The 12,895-nt window shown below is 36.6% G+C and overlaps 1 pseudogene; it reads left to right on the top strand.

Moving 5' to 3' along the window:
* The window catches only part of LOC111147998, an 83,919-nt pseudogene extending 72,260 nt beyond the window's left edge, over window positions 1-11,659 (top strand).
* Window positions 11,660-12,895: the final 1,236 nt, after the last annotated feature.

The following is a 12,895-nucleotide window of genomic DNA, read 5'->3' as shown; positions in this document are numbered from 1 at the left end:
GGGTCACAAGTAGGCAGAGAGGCAGGCAGAGAGAGAGGAGGAAGCAGACTCCCTGCTGAGCAGAGAGCCTGATGTGGGGCTCGATCCCAGGACCCTGAGACCACAACCTGAGCCGAAGGCAGAAGCTTAACCCACTGAGCCACCCAGGCACCCCTAAATGCATATTTCTAAATGAAAGGAGCCAGTCTGAAATCATACTGTATGATTTTGACTATGTCGCATTTTGGAAAAGACAAAACCATAAAGACAGTAAAAAGATCAGTGGTTGCTAGTGATTCAGGGAGTGGGGGTAAAGGATGAAAAAGTGAAAACGAGGTTTTTAGGGAACAGAAACTACCTGAAAATTTAATGGAGGATAATATGCATTTGTCAAGCCCATAGAGCTGTATGCCATAAAGCGTGAATCATTTTTTTTTAAGAGGTTGAGAGGCAGAGGGAAAGGGAAAGAGAGAAGCCTAAGCAGACTCCCTGCTGAGGATGAAGCCCAACATGGGCTCCATCTTAGGGCCCTGCAATGATGACCTGAGCTGGAATCAAGAGTCAGATGGTTAACCAACTGAGCCACCCATGTGCCCAACATAGAGTGGATCTTTATGTTACGGACTATAGTTAATAAGAATGCATTAGTTTACTAATTTTAACAAACCCTACCAATGCAAGATGTAAACAATAGAGGAAAGTTGGGGGGTAATTTGGGGAATGTATGGAATTCTGTGTACTATCCACCCAGTTACTCTATAAACCTAAAACTGTACTAAAAAATGAAGTCTAGTAATAATTAAAAAAGAAAAGAAAAGAAATACCCAGTTTGATGTACTCAGGGACTAGAGACTGAAAAACTTTTCCAATAGTAATAGGTTTAAAGACCAACAATAGCCATGGGTAGCATGTTTACTGCTAATGCAATTGTAGCAATTGTAAATTGACTCTTATCACAAATGGCCCTGCACATTGTAAAATAAATCCCATGGCTTTTATGTATGCCAAAAATGGGTTCTTAACATGTAAATGGGCCCTGTACATCGCAGTATAAATTCCATAAGATTCTATTGATGTTATAAATCAAGTAGTGCATTATTAGGAAATACTGAAGTTGCAATGCGTTTGTTGGTTTTCATTTAAAAACTTCCTAAAGGAGAGATGTAAAATTAGAGAAATTAATTTAGCCACTGTCAAGGACAGTCTTTCATCCTGTTAATTGCAGCAGGGACTAATGCTGTTGATAGGCTGTGAGATAAATGTCCTCTTCCTTCAAAATATAAATCAAAAGTCCCATGAATGATTCCTCACATGTTTGGATATGTGAGTGAGCAGGCAGCTTGAAAAGAAGGGTCAGCGCCTGTTTGAAGGACAAATCTTTACTACTGAAAGTTTGTTTTTCTTCTCTCTGTTCTTGATCCCATTCAACAAAACCTGGTGTTTTTTTCAAATCACCCCTCACCCAGGCAGAACAACTATAAATAAATAAACAACAAACTAACAAATTTATTAACAAGCAAACACACATCTACCACATTGTCTATTTCCTAAGATTAGATTAGGTGTGAAACCCTGCCTCTATCACAAATACAAAAAATATCAAATATCAGTAATGTGGCATTTCTGATTTTGCCACCTATTTGGAGGTTTATATAGTACACTTCCAATTTCTAAGGCAAGACAATCTAGATAGAGAAGGCATTACAGCTCGAAATGTTGCATCCTCACAAAGGAACATACTTATGCCCAGATGAAAGCTAGTTACTCTTTCAAAAAAGAGGAAACATAAATTAATCTAACTCCCAGCTCATTACAAAATTTATAAATTAAACAGCAAGAATGTAAATTATTAAAAAGAAAAAGTGCCATAAATCTTTCGATGTCCTTCTGACCAGCCTTCACACCTTATCAAACAATTCTTGGAGACTACTAACAGAATGGATACTCTGGAGAATAGCAACTTATTTTCTGCCATCTCACCCACAAACATACTTGCCCCATCACCCCCCTCTTCTTTATCCTCTCCATTAAAATGAAATTGTAGGCTCTGCACCCCAAAATTAATATGTTTTAAAAATTAATGTTATTTCTATCTTGGAACCCTTAAGTAGCTTCCAGTTCTATTAGGATTAAGTACAATATCCTTACGCTGGCCTACAAGGCTTGAAATGGTATGAGTCTTACCTTCTTTTTCAACTTCTATGGTAATATTCTGCACCTGTCTTACAATCTTGGTCTCAACCACACCAGTCTATGAAGTTTACATACTGTCCTTATCTCAAGTGCTGTGCACATGATCATAACCTTTGACTGGAATACTCTTTCCATCTATCCTTTATTTTGCTTGATTTCTTTATACTCTTTCTTCAGATATTATATTAGACACTGGCTTTAATTTTTTTCATTGTTATCACCTCATACATTATGTTTGCTTACCATCTGTGTTCTCCAACTAGAATATAAGCTCCATTAAGAGTAAGACCATTGAATATTTCATTCACTACTTTATTCCTAAAACTTAGAATAGTTCCTGCCATACAATAGTGGTTAAATAAGTATTTGTTCAATGGGTGAATGAATAAAAATATTTCTTAAGGTAATTTTTGCTTGATATCACTGGATTAACTTAGATCCTCTTTAAAAGTTCATATAGTATGCTATTACTAATCTTGATACTCCCCATCTCCTCACCCTGAATTTGTGCATTTCTGTTACTTTAAAAAAATCCTATAGATCCTTCTTATAATTAAGCATGAAATAGAGTTTCAAAAGCATAATTAATGAAAATGCCCAACTATCTCTCTGTGTATACAAATCTTCTCTCATTGATTTACGTCAATTAACTTTTTCACTGGCTGAGAAAAGAAGTAGCATTATTTTGAAATCTACAGTACATTTTAATAGCTTTTCAAAATGTATTAAGGTGCTTTACCATGTCTTTGTCAAGTCTCTTTCTCATCATGAATGATGTTCCTTTTTGTAGATGGCAACCCTATTCCAGCCCATGTTTATCTATTTACTAGTATATGATACATTTATTATGCACATTGGGCAATTATACATATTAAAACAATGCAATAAATAAATGGTTTTATGTATTTTTTGTATTTATAGTATTAAACTCCTTACCTTGCCAAATAGGTATTTAGATTGTAACTATAACAAGGGCTAGAAGACTAAGAAAGGTCTTAAGATTCCTAAATTAGTGTGACTAAACTTCAGACAAGTTTCTTCTTGATTATAGCTCTCCTTTTTCTTAGAGAATTAACTGTTGAAAACCTGTAATTGCAAATTGTTTCTCTACCTTTGTGAGGTGAAATCTACTCTCAGTCTCCTGCTAGTTTTAAAACCAACAGTTTGTCTTTTTTAAGGACCCGATATCCATCCCTTTGCAGTATAACCATTTAAAAAGGTAGATTCCTACCTCCCAGATTCTGTGGGAAGGTAGGAGCCTAACTTTGAGCAAGTGTCAGTTAGCAAACACAAATGGCCTAATCACACTGACTGACCAGTCTCCACCTGCCTCAGTGTCTTCCAGTGCACTTCCGTTAGCTCACCCCATTCCTTAAAACCTCTTTGGCCTTTTGTTTCAGCAGAGTTACGTCAATTTCTCTGACCTGTTGCAACATTTTTGAATAAAATCTGTCTTGCCTGTTTACCTGGCCCAGAGATAGTTTTCTTTGATAGGTGCTCTCTTAAGTCTGCACTATATAATCTACGTTCAGGAAAATCATTCGCATTCTAGGGCTCACTGTCCTTATCATTAAAACAAAACAAAACAAAACAAAACTATTGAGTTCCCACCTTGTATTAAATTGCTAGGAGTGAGAGAAAAAATTAGCACGAAAGATAAAGTTGTGTTTATTGTAGCAACTGCATTTAGTAGAGGAGGCTGTTACTAATGCAAGTACAGAACAAAATTAATTTGGAATGTACTCAGAAATCTGAAGTCAATAAATATTATCATAATGACTAGTTTTGGAAGATTCTATTTTTGATAGGTATAATGAAGAATTTTAATCTAAGGCACTGATAATTTAGGTAAGTTTGAAGAAAGTGATGGGTCAGTCTAGTGAGAGAATTCTAGGCTAAGAAACACAAGGTCCTGTGTGGAAGACAGCCTAAATTCTTTAACCCGATTCCCAGTAAGAGATGGGATTTTTTCCCTCTATGCTTGAATCTGGGCGGATTCTGTGATTACTTTGACCAATAGAATCTGGCAGAAATGATGCTAGCCAGTCTATTGGCCAGGCCTATGAGACTGGAATGTTCCGTTTCCTGCTTCTTGAGACATTTTCTCCTGGAGCCCTGGGCTACCTTGTAAAATACCAGACTACCTAACAGGAAGGCCTAGGTAGAGAGGCTCTACAACAACATGAAGAGAAAGAGGAACCCAGTGCGTTTCTGCCAACCATGTCTAGACACTAGACAATGAGTAAAGCCATTGTACACCCTCTATCTAGGACCACCTACCAGCTGAAAACTACCAAGTAGCCTCAGTTAATGCCACATGGAGCAAAAGAAACATCCTGTTGAGTTCTGCCCAAATTCACAGCAAAACATTCCTCAGGTTTAATAGAGTTTGTGATAGTTTTTTACATAGCAATAAATACTTGTTGAAATTAACTTATCATCAGAATTGTTCAAAACTAGAACTAGATATAGAGCATGAGAGGAAGGTGAGCTAAGACGATACTGGGAGATGCAGGCAGAGGGAAATGATGCTGTTTTTAGTCACAGTAGAAAGTCTGGAATTTATTTAAGAACAATAGGACACTATTAATGAGATTCTAAAAGAGGAGTGACAAAATGATTTTATACTTTGAAAAAAAATCCCTCAGTTTAGAGGGATGGACAGATTTCAGAAAGATAAGAGTGAAAGTAAGAAAACCAGCAATACTTATAATTATGCAGGAAGAAGATGATAGTAGTTTGGCACACGAGGCTGTCAGTAGAGACAGAACAGACACACTTGAAATATATTTTGGAACCAGAACTAATAAGCATTTTGTAAGAAGGGTCCCCTCATGGCTGCCATTTGGGTGGCAAAATGGTGATATGTTATTAGCCACCTCCATGTTAAAGGGTAAGGGAAAAATTCTACAATGTCACTTGACATGGATCCAGGGACAGACTTGAATGGTGAAATTTACAAAGGATAACAAATGATCTGGATGCAACGTAGCCCATATTGCCCACCAGCTTTTCACGGGTGTTTGGGAATACCAACTGCCCAGCATACATTCACCTTGAGAGCTACTGAAAACCACAATCCTGTTTAGGAAAGGAAAACACAAGTCCATTCCTCCTAGGAGAAAAAAAGGAATCTTCATTACCATATAGCTCATTGTCTTGGATATGCAGTGTGAGTGCCTAGGTCATTTTCTGTATTTCTGTTCCGTTCATCAAACTAAAACTTTCTGATAAAATTGATTACAGCATTTTGGTGCTGAAAAGAGAGAAATCAAGGATAAATTCTAAGTGTCTGGCTTGACACTTAAGAAAGCGAGTGCTATCATTTACTAATGTGGAAAATTGAGGGATGGACAGTTTTGAGATTTTTCTTTTAAAGTCATAATTTGCTCTGTACAAGATGCATTTGGGACTACCTCTGAAGAATCTAATCAGAAATGTTGATAGCAGGTGTCTGAATATATGAATCAAGAGCTCCAAAGAAAGAAAAACCATGGAAAAATATGTCTTGGAGTCATTAGTATGTAGATGGAATTTAAGTCATGGGGGCAAATACACCACCAGAATAAAACAAAGAGACAATAAAAGATCCAGGGTCTCCATGTCCGCACACTCCAAATTTCAGAAATTAAAAAGACAAATTAGCCCGTGATCCTAAGATGGACTGTCTAATAAGAAAAGAGGGAACCAAAGAGAGTCCCGAGGGTCAGTATTTACAGGAAGGAGGGAAAGAATGAACTAAAGGCTGCCGTAGTTCAAATAAGAGGAAGACTGAGAAATGACCATTAGAATTGGTACATGGCCTCCTTATTATCTTTGACAAGAACAACGCCAGTGGAATGAATGATAGGGATGTGAGACTACAGGGATGATTGTAAGAGATGAAAGGAGAAGTATGGGAGAGCACAAGTGTAATGAACACCTTTGAACTACTTTGCTGTGAAGGGGAAAGGAGAAATTCCATGCTGGTTGACATATTTATTGTTAATGTTTTCTTATAAAAATGTAAATGCCTTTACATATTCACGAAGAAAGCTGCAGATGCAGGGGGGTACTCTGAGATGCTATCAGCTCTAAAGATGGAATAAACTTGGATTATATTCCCCAGTTAACCACCACTCTCCAAAATTCTCAAGGGCACTCAATCTCAGTAAGTAAAAAATCATAGTGTATCTATCTATCTATCCATCCATCCATCCATGTTTGCTGTAGTTTTTTTGAAATTTGCTCATTTTCCTCATCTCTGTATCTCCAAAATATATTACTATTTACTATTACTAAATATCTATGAATATATCATGCCAGAAAAAATAATAGAGATAAATGCTATAGGATTTCTTTTTTTAAAAAGACATTTCATTAAAGGATAACATGATAACACAACACAGTGAATTATCACAAGGCGAACATACCATATAAACTTTTCCCAGGTCAAGAAATACATAAAGGCATCCAAAAGTCTCTACAGTGCCCCTCCCAATCACCATCCTCTTTCTCAGATAGTATACGGACTTCTAATATGATAAATACCTTTTGGATATTTTTTGGCTTTTCAAAACATTAAAAAATACCCAACACATACAAAAGTAGAAAGAAAGACTTAGTGAAGCCTCCTACACCTACCTCCTGGCCTCAATAACCACCAACTCATGGGCAATATTATTTCATCTGTCCAATGATTCTCAAAATGTGGTGCCTGTGCCAGCAATATCAGCATCACCCAAGAACTTGTGAGAAAGGCAAATCTTGGGGCACCTGGGTGGCTTAGTCAGTTAGTTAAGCGGCCAACTAGGGATTTCTGCTCAGGTCATAATCTCAGGGTGGTGAGATCCAGCCCGGCATCAGGCTCTGTGCTCAGCAGGAAGTCAGAGCCTGCTTGAGATTCTCTCCCTCTCCTTCCGCCCCTCCCCCTGCTTGTGTGCATACACACACTCTCTCTCTAAAATAAATAAATAGGGGCGCCTGGGTGGCTCAGTGGGCTAAAGCCTCTGCCTTCGGCTCAGGTCATGATCTCAGGGTCCTGGGATCGAGCCCCATATCGGGCTCTCTGCTCCACAGGAAGTCTGCTTCCTCCTCTCTCTCTGCCTGCCTCTCTGCCCACTTGTGATCTCTGTCTGTCAAATACATAAAAATATTTTTAAAAATAAATAAATAAATAAATAAATATACATTAAAAAAAAAAAAAGAAATGCAAATCTTCAGGCTCCATCCTAGACATACTCAATCATGAACTCTAGAAATGGAAACTGGCAATCATCTTGCAAGTAATTTTAATGCATAAAATGACTGAAAACCATTCATCTAGATTCAGACAGATGCCCTTCCTCTGCTAGATTAGTTTGATGCACATTTTATGTATCTTTAGACATCTTCTGATTTCTGCCATAAATATTTAAACAGGACCCCTAATACAAATAACAATACATTCTGAATATCAATAAATATCCAGTCTGTGTTCAGATTACCTCACATATTTTAAGTTTATTTGCTTGAACTAAAACCCAAATGAGGTCTCTTCACGGCACTTGGCTGAATATATTTATTACAGGTATTTAATTTATGGTTTCTCCCTTTAGTCACAGTCTCTCTTTTCTCTCTCACTCACTCACTCTCATCTATGCAATGGAATTGTTGAATAAAATTAATCATTTGTCTGTAGAATTTCTCAGAGCCTGGGCTTAGCTGACTGCATCTCAGTGAGTATGTGTGTATATATGTGTGTGTGAGCACGCACACACACATATTACAGGCTGATCTATTCCTTGAGTTTCCTGAAAATTGGTAGTCAGATCTAGTGACTTTTTTCATGATTAGATTACATTTTGCTGAAAACATTAAGAAATTTTTTTCCCTCTATGTCATGTTGCCACTGCAATTTTAAGGAAAAGGAAGGACCAAAGAAAGAGGGGTTATAGATGTTATAGCAAAAAGACTATGGGGTGTAGATTGGAATGGGCAAGGAGACAGGCTAGCTGGGAAGCCATGAAATTGGCAAGAGTGCAGTGATTATCCCATGTTTTGAGCTGTTGGTAGGAAAAAAGGAAAATGGGAAATAATTGAGGGGTAAAATTTAAAAAAAAAGATAGCTTTGGTGACTCAATCAAAGACAAAATCTAGGTTTCAGTTCTGGTAGCTTGAGACTGTGATGTCATTCACAAAATATCATTTGGAGGACATTTTGAAGTAAAATTTTGTATTTAATTTATACAAAATACATTTATAATAGCTGTTAAGTGATCCATAGGAAGCTGCAAAGTTGTCAGGTATGACTGGCTATATTTTCCCTTTCTTTATATTTCCATAACAAGAGTTCTGCAATATCACTTCCTCAATATTACTTCACCTTTATAACCTGCTTAGATATGAAAAAATATGTCTTGGAGTCATTAGTATGTAGATGGAATTTACATACTAAAAATGGAGTTTTTTTTTTCATATCTAAGACTACTGGGAGCAGTAGTCTAGAAAGAACAATCTTTCTTCCATTGTTTTGTTACCTTTCATTTGCTTTTTAAATAGTATCAACCTCTTATTTAAATATTTTAATGTTTCTATTTTGTACACAAAATAAATTTCAAATTATTAATTAGTTTACAGATTCACAGGGTTGCTTTTCTGTCAGACCCTGTCTCAGGACCCTGTTCCTGGGACAGAATGCCTTATTTTATCCAAAGGCGTTCCCCCTCCTATCCTTCCTCCACTCACATGATACAAGAAGGAGTCTCTAATGAATTATATTGATATGTTTAGGGGAAAAAAAGTAGGTGGAAGTAATCTTAGACACATTTCACTGCTTATCACAGATAATTTATTTTTCTGTAGGATGTGAAATGAAATGGTTACCTGCTTTGTAGTAATCCTACAAATTGAAGAATAATCATTCTACTACTTGAGGAATAAGTAAGATAACATATTAACAACCTAATATATAATTTGGCATAAAATGCATTAAAAAAGGGGGATTAAGTAAAGTTTCGTGGCTGACTCTAAGTGAACAGTGTAACCTGTACACTTTTTTTGGCATTATCTTCATAGAATGAAGAATTCAGGGAAGGATTCTTTTCCCTCCCTGGAGCTCCATTCCAGAGGTTTTGTAATTTATCTATTCAAAAAGAGTACTACATAGGAAGTTATGGGCTATATTCCCTGGCAGTGTCTCCTGTTCAAAAATCGCTTTCTCCATTTCTGCATCAATACTTTTTTTTTAAGTCAAGCTCTCAGAGAATAATAAACCACTGAAAAATACATTAAGACCAAAGGACTGAAAATACACCTTAATATGTTACTCATCTGAACGGGAGCTAATTAAAACAAGGAATATAAACATCTTTGAAAATAATTTTTAAAAATGAGTATCATTATAGATGCTCAACTCAGATTTGTAACTAACATACTGCAAATCCAAATAATCTCTTATTGAATTCCAGCACCAAGCACATAAAAGTGGCAATTCAAATTAGTTTTTTACATATATCTCAAGAGCCTTGTTCATGGGGAAATAATTCATACATGACATTGTAGACTACAAAAACATTATTCCTGCTTTAGTTTTAGTTATTGGGAAGAATAAAGGAATCTCTTCTCTTCCTATCTTCTTCAGGCAGTTGAGGAAAATGATAGAGATGAAAAATTCAAGCATCAAAATCAAGTATTCATCTCTTATCTTTATAAAGCTACTTGTCACAATTCATAGTAAGTAGAAGGTATTTAATACTTCTACAAAATCAAACATAAAAGTGTATGCTTCAATGGAAACTGTTGTCATATCAGAGCTAGTCCTCATTGCCTTGTATGCTCAAAGTCCGAAAAAGTCTTTCATTATACTCATTGACATAGATGCTTTACAAATTTCCCCCCCGGGGGGGGAAGTTGTCTTAGCACCTTTATATATAAAAGCGGCAATCAAAAACTGAACATTTTTTAAGAAACCAACGAGCTCACCATTGGGAAAAATATACCTAAAAGGATAAAGAAGAAATTACCTTTATTCTGCAAATAACATTGATATGTTCGAAGTATTGACCAAACATGGTACATCAGATATGTCCATGTAGTTCAGTAAATGCTGAAAATTAATTCTTCCTTTGGTAGGGATTTTGACATATTAATCCTATTATTTTAAATATTTTTCTTCCTTGGAAGTTGGATTGTATCATCCCTAAACGCGTTTCTAATTAAATTTCTTTGAAATTTTAAACCTGGACCTATCAGTAGAAATTGAATAGATTCAAAGTAACAGATTTGTAGGCTGTATAACTAAAGGATATGGAAGTCATTTTTAGTTCCTTGAGAAATGAAGCAATTTTGTGTTCAGCAACTGCAAAGTGAACTTGGAAATTGGTTCTCAAGGTGGAACTAGGAAGCTGCAGTCATTTCTAAATGGGTGTCATTCCTGAATAGAGTTGGTTCTGGTGACTTCTTTGCATAAATATCTGTCCCTTTTGTACTTAAAAAAAGAGAAAATAATACTTTCCCACATACTTTATTGACTTCCTTTTCTATTCTTTCTTCCTTTTGTTTTCAAACCTCCTGAAAAATATTAAGGGCAGGGCACCTGGTTGGCTCAGTGAGTTAAGCCTCTGCCTTCAGCTCAGGTCATGATCTCAGGGTCCTGGGATCAAGTCCCGCATTGGGCTCTCTGCTTGGCGGGGAGCCTGCTTCCTCCTCTCTCTCTCTCTGCCTACTTGTGATCTCTCTCTGTCAAATAAATCAATAAAAACAAAAACTTTGAAAAAATTATTAAGGGCAGGGAGAGCAAATTTAGGTAGCTGACAAAAGACTTAACTAAACTACTCAGGGCAATATGGTAATTAATTTCTATCCCTACCCATTCTATGGTTTCTTCAAGATAACAATACCAACGGGGGGAAAAAAATAAAAACAGGCAAGTCATTACAGGTATATACTTAATTTATTTCCTACACTGTTCTCAGCAGTATCTGTGGGAGGAACAAGTGATCGGCAGTACTTAAAAGCTCTCATGAGTTCACTGAACCAGTTAGCCCTTTATATATATTTTGTTCTTTACATTCATTTTATCATTCTTATAATTTCTCCCAGGATATACTAAGCAGAAATAAAAATAAAAAAAAAATAAAAATAAAAATAAAATAAAAAATTTGTGTTTGCATATGAAATAATAATATTGATTCAGAAGATGGAAGGATATTTTATGTTATTTCACACAGAAGGGAAAGCTAGGGGAAAATATGAGAAAAGCTGAATATATTCAGAGAATGGAATTTATTATACTGCTCTGGGTAGCACACAGTTCTCAGAGAAATGAGTAAGCTAGAATAAGCCAGTCCTAAAATGTCATGTTAATCATCTGACTTTTATTTTACAGGTAACAGAAGATAAGAGACAACGAAGCCATGTACAAAGTCTGGCCAATCAGTTTTCTCTCGTGCTCACCACCCTTCTGATGGAAACAGCCTCTCCTAAAACCTCCATCAGGGAGCATCCCTGGCTGATTCCGTTTTTGTAGGAATGACCAAGCTGCTTCCAATGCCCCCCATCGTCTGACTATGGCTGATTTGAAGAGATGGGAACTCTGTGTTTATGAGGTGGCTGGGTGTAAAGGGTCCCTTCAAACTTAAGTTGATAAGCAATTCTTTAAAATAACTGAAATGCCTGTGTCTAGAAATATGAAGAGGGGGTACCAGGAGACAGAAAGTTTATAGCAGGCATGGAAAAAGGGAAGACATGGAAGACACTCTAAAGAAGCAAGGACAGGGAGTAACTGAGCCCCATTTCCGGAGAGGCACTAGCAGTGGGAACTAGCAGACCTCTGCCTTGCACTGAGCTCTTGAGGCGTCAGCATAAGTCACAAAAGCCAGGTGGCGAAGCCTACGTTCTTATTCTATCTTTGTGAAAGAAATAGGAAAACACCTATTCATGTTTGTTTATATTTATACAAACACTCAAAAGTCCATAAACAACAAAGAAAAGTATCTATCTCTGGGAATAAGAAGATGAGGTGAAGTGAAACAGTAAGAATGGAGATGGAGGTGAAAGCTAAATTTATTTTCTCTCAACTGCAATTTTTTTTAATATAAAAAGGACTTTATTTCTAGTTATACACGCCCTTGTAAGACAGATCGTAAAGCCAAAAAATTTGTCTCGGGCTTTCGCTGTCTGGAATTCATTCTTTTCTACAGGGAAATCACTGACTGAGTCCTTGTGAAATAATTAAGGGTAGGTTTATGCCCTGATGTACTATAATCCCCAAAAAGGGATTCAACTTTCTCCCATTCTTATTATTTCAGTTTCTGTGATAAAATGACCTGAGACAGTCTGAGCTGGAATCAATGGATGGTTTCTGCTCTCCCTTCAAGTTTGCTGTAGGTCACAGCTAGGGCCTTTGGCAAAAAATAGCATCTTTTGGAAGAAATATCAAAGACAGTCAGCCTTATGGTCTCAATGAAAAGGACTGCATCAGATATTCTCAGCAAATGAGGCCTCAAGGAATAGACTCTAGGATGCATACTTCCCAGCTATGACTAGCTACTATTACACTAGCCAGCACAAGCAACCACCTAATAGACTGTGTGACAAGCCTTAAGCTCAGGATTTCCAGGAAGCAGGTCATGAAAATAATCACTGTTCCTAGAACAAAACATAATTGTAAATTTTAAGGCAATAAATAATGAAGGAAATCCGATTGTGGAATTTTTTTAGGAATATCTTGAATTCTTTTGGAATATTGTGCTTTTTTTACCTT

The sequence above is a fragment of the Enhydra lutris genome, unplaced genomic scaffold (genome assembly GCF_002288905.1).
Source record: "Enhydra lutris kenyoni isolate GAN:26980312 unplaced genomic scaffold, ASM228890v2 scaffoldscaffold18, whole genome shotgun sequence".
In the NCBI taxonomy this organism is placed as follows: Eukaryota; Metazoa; Chordata; class Mammalia; order Carnivora; family Mustelidae; genus Enhydra; species Enhydra lutris.
This window is presented reverse-complemented; position numbering and strand designations above follow the sequence as displayed.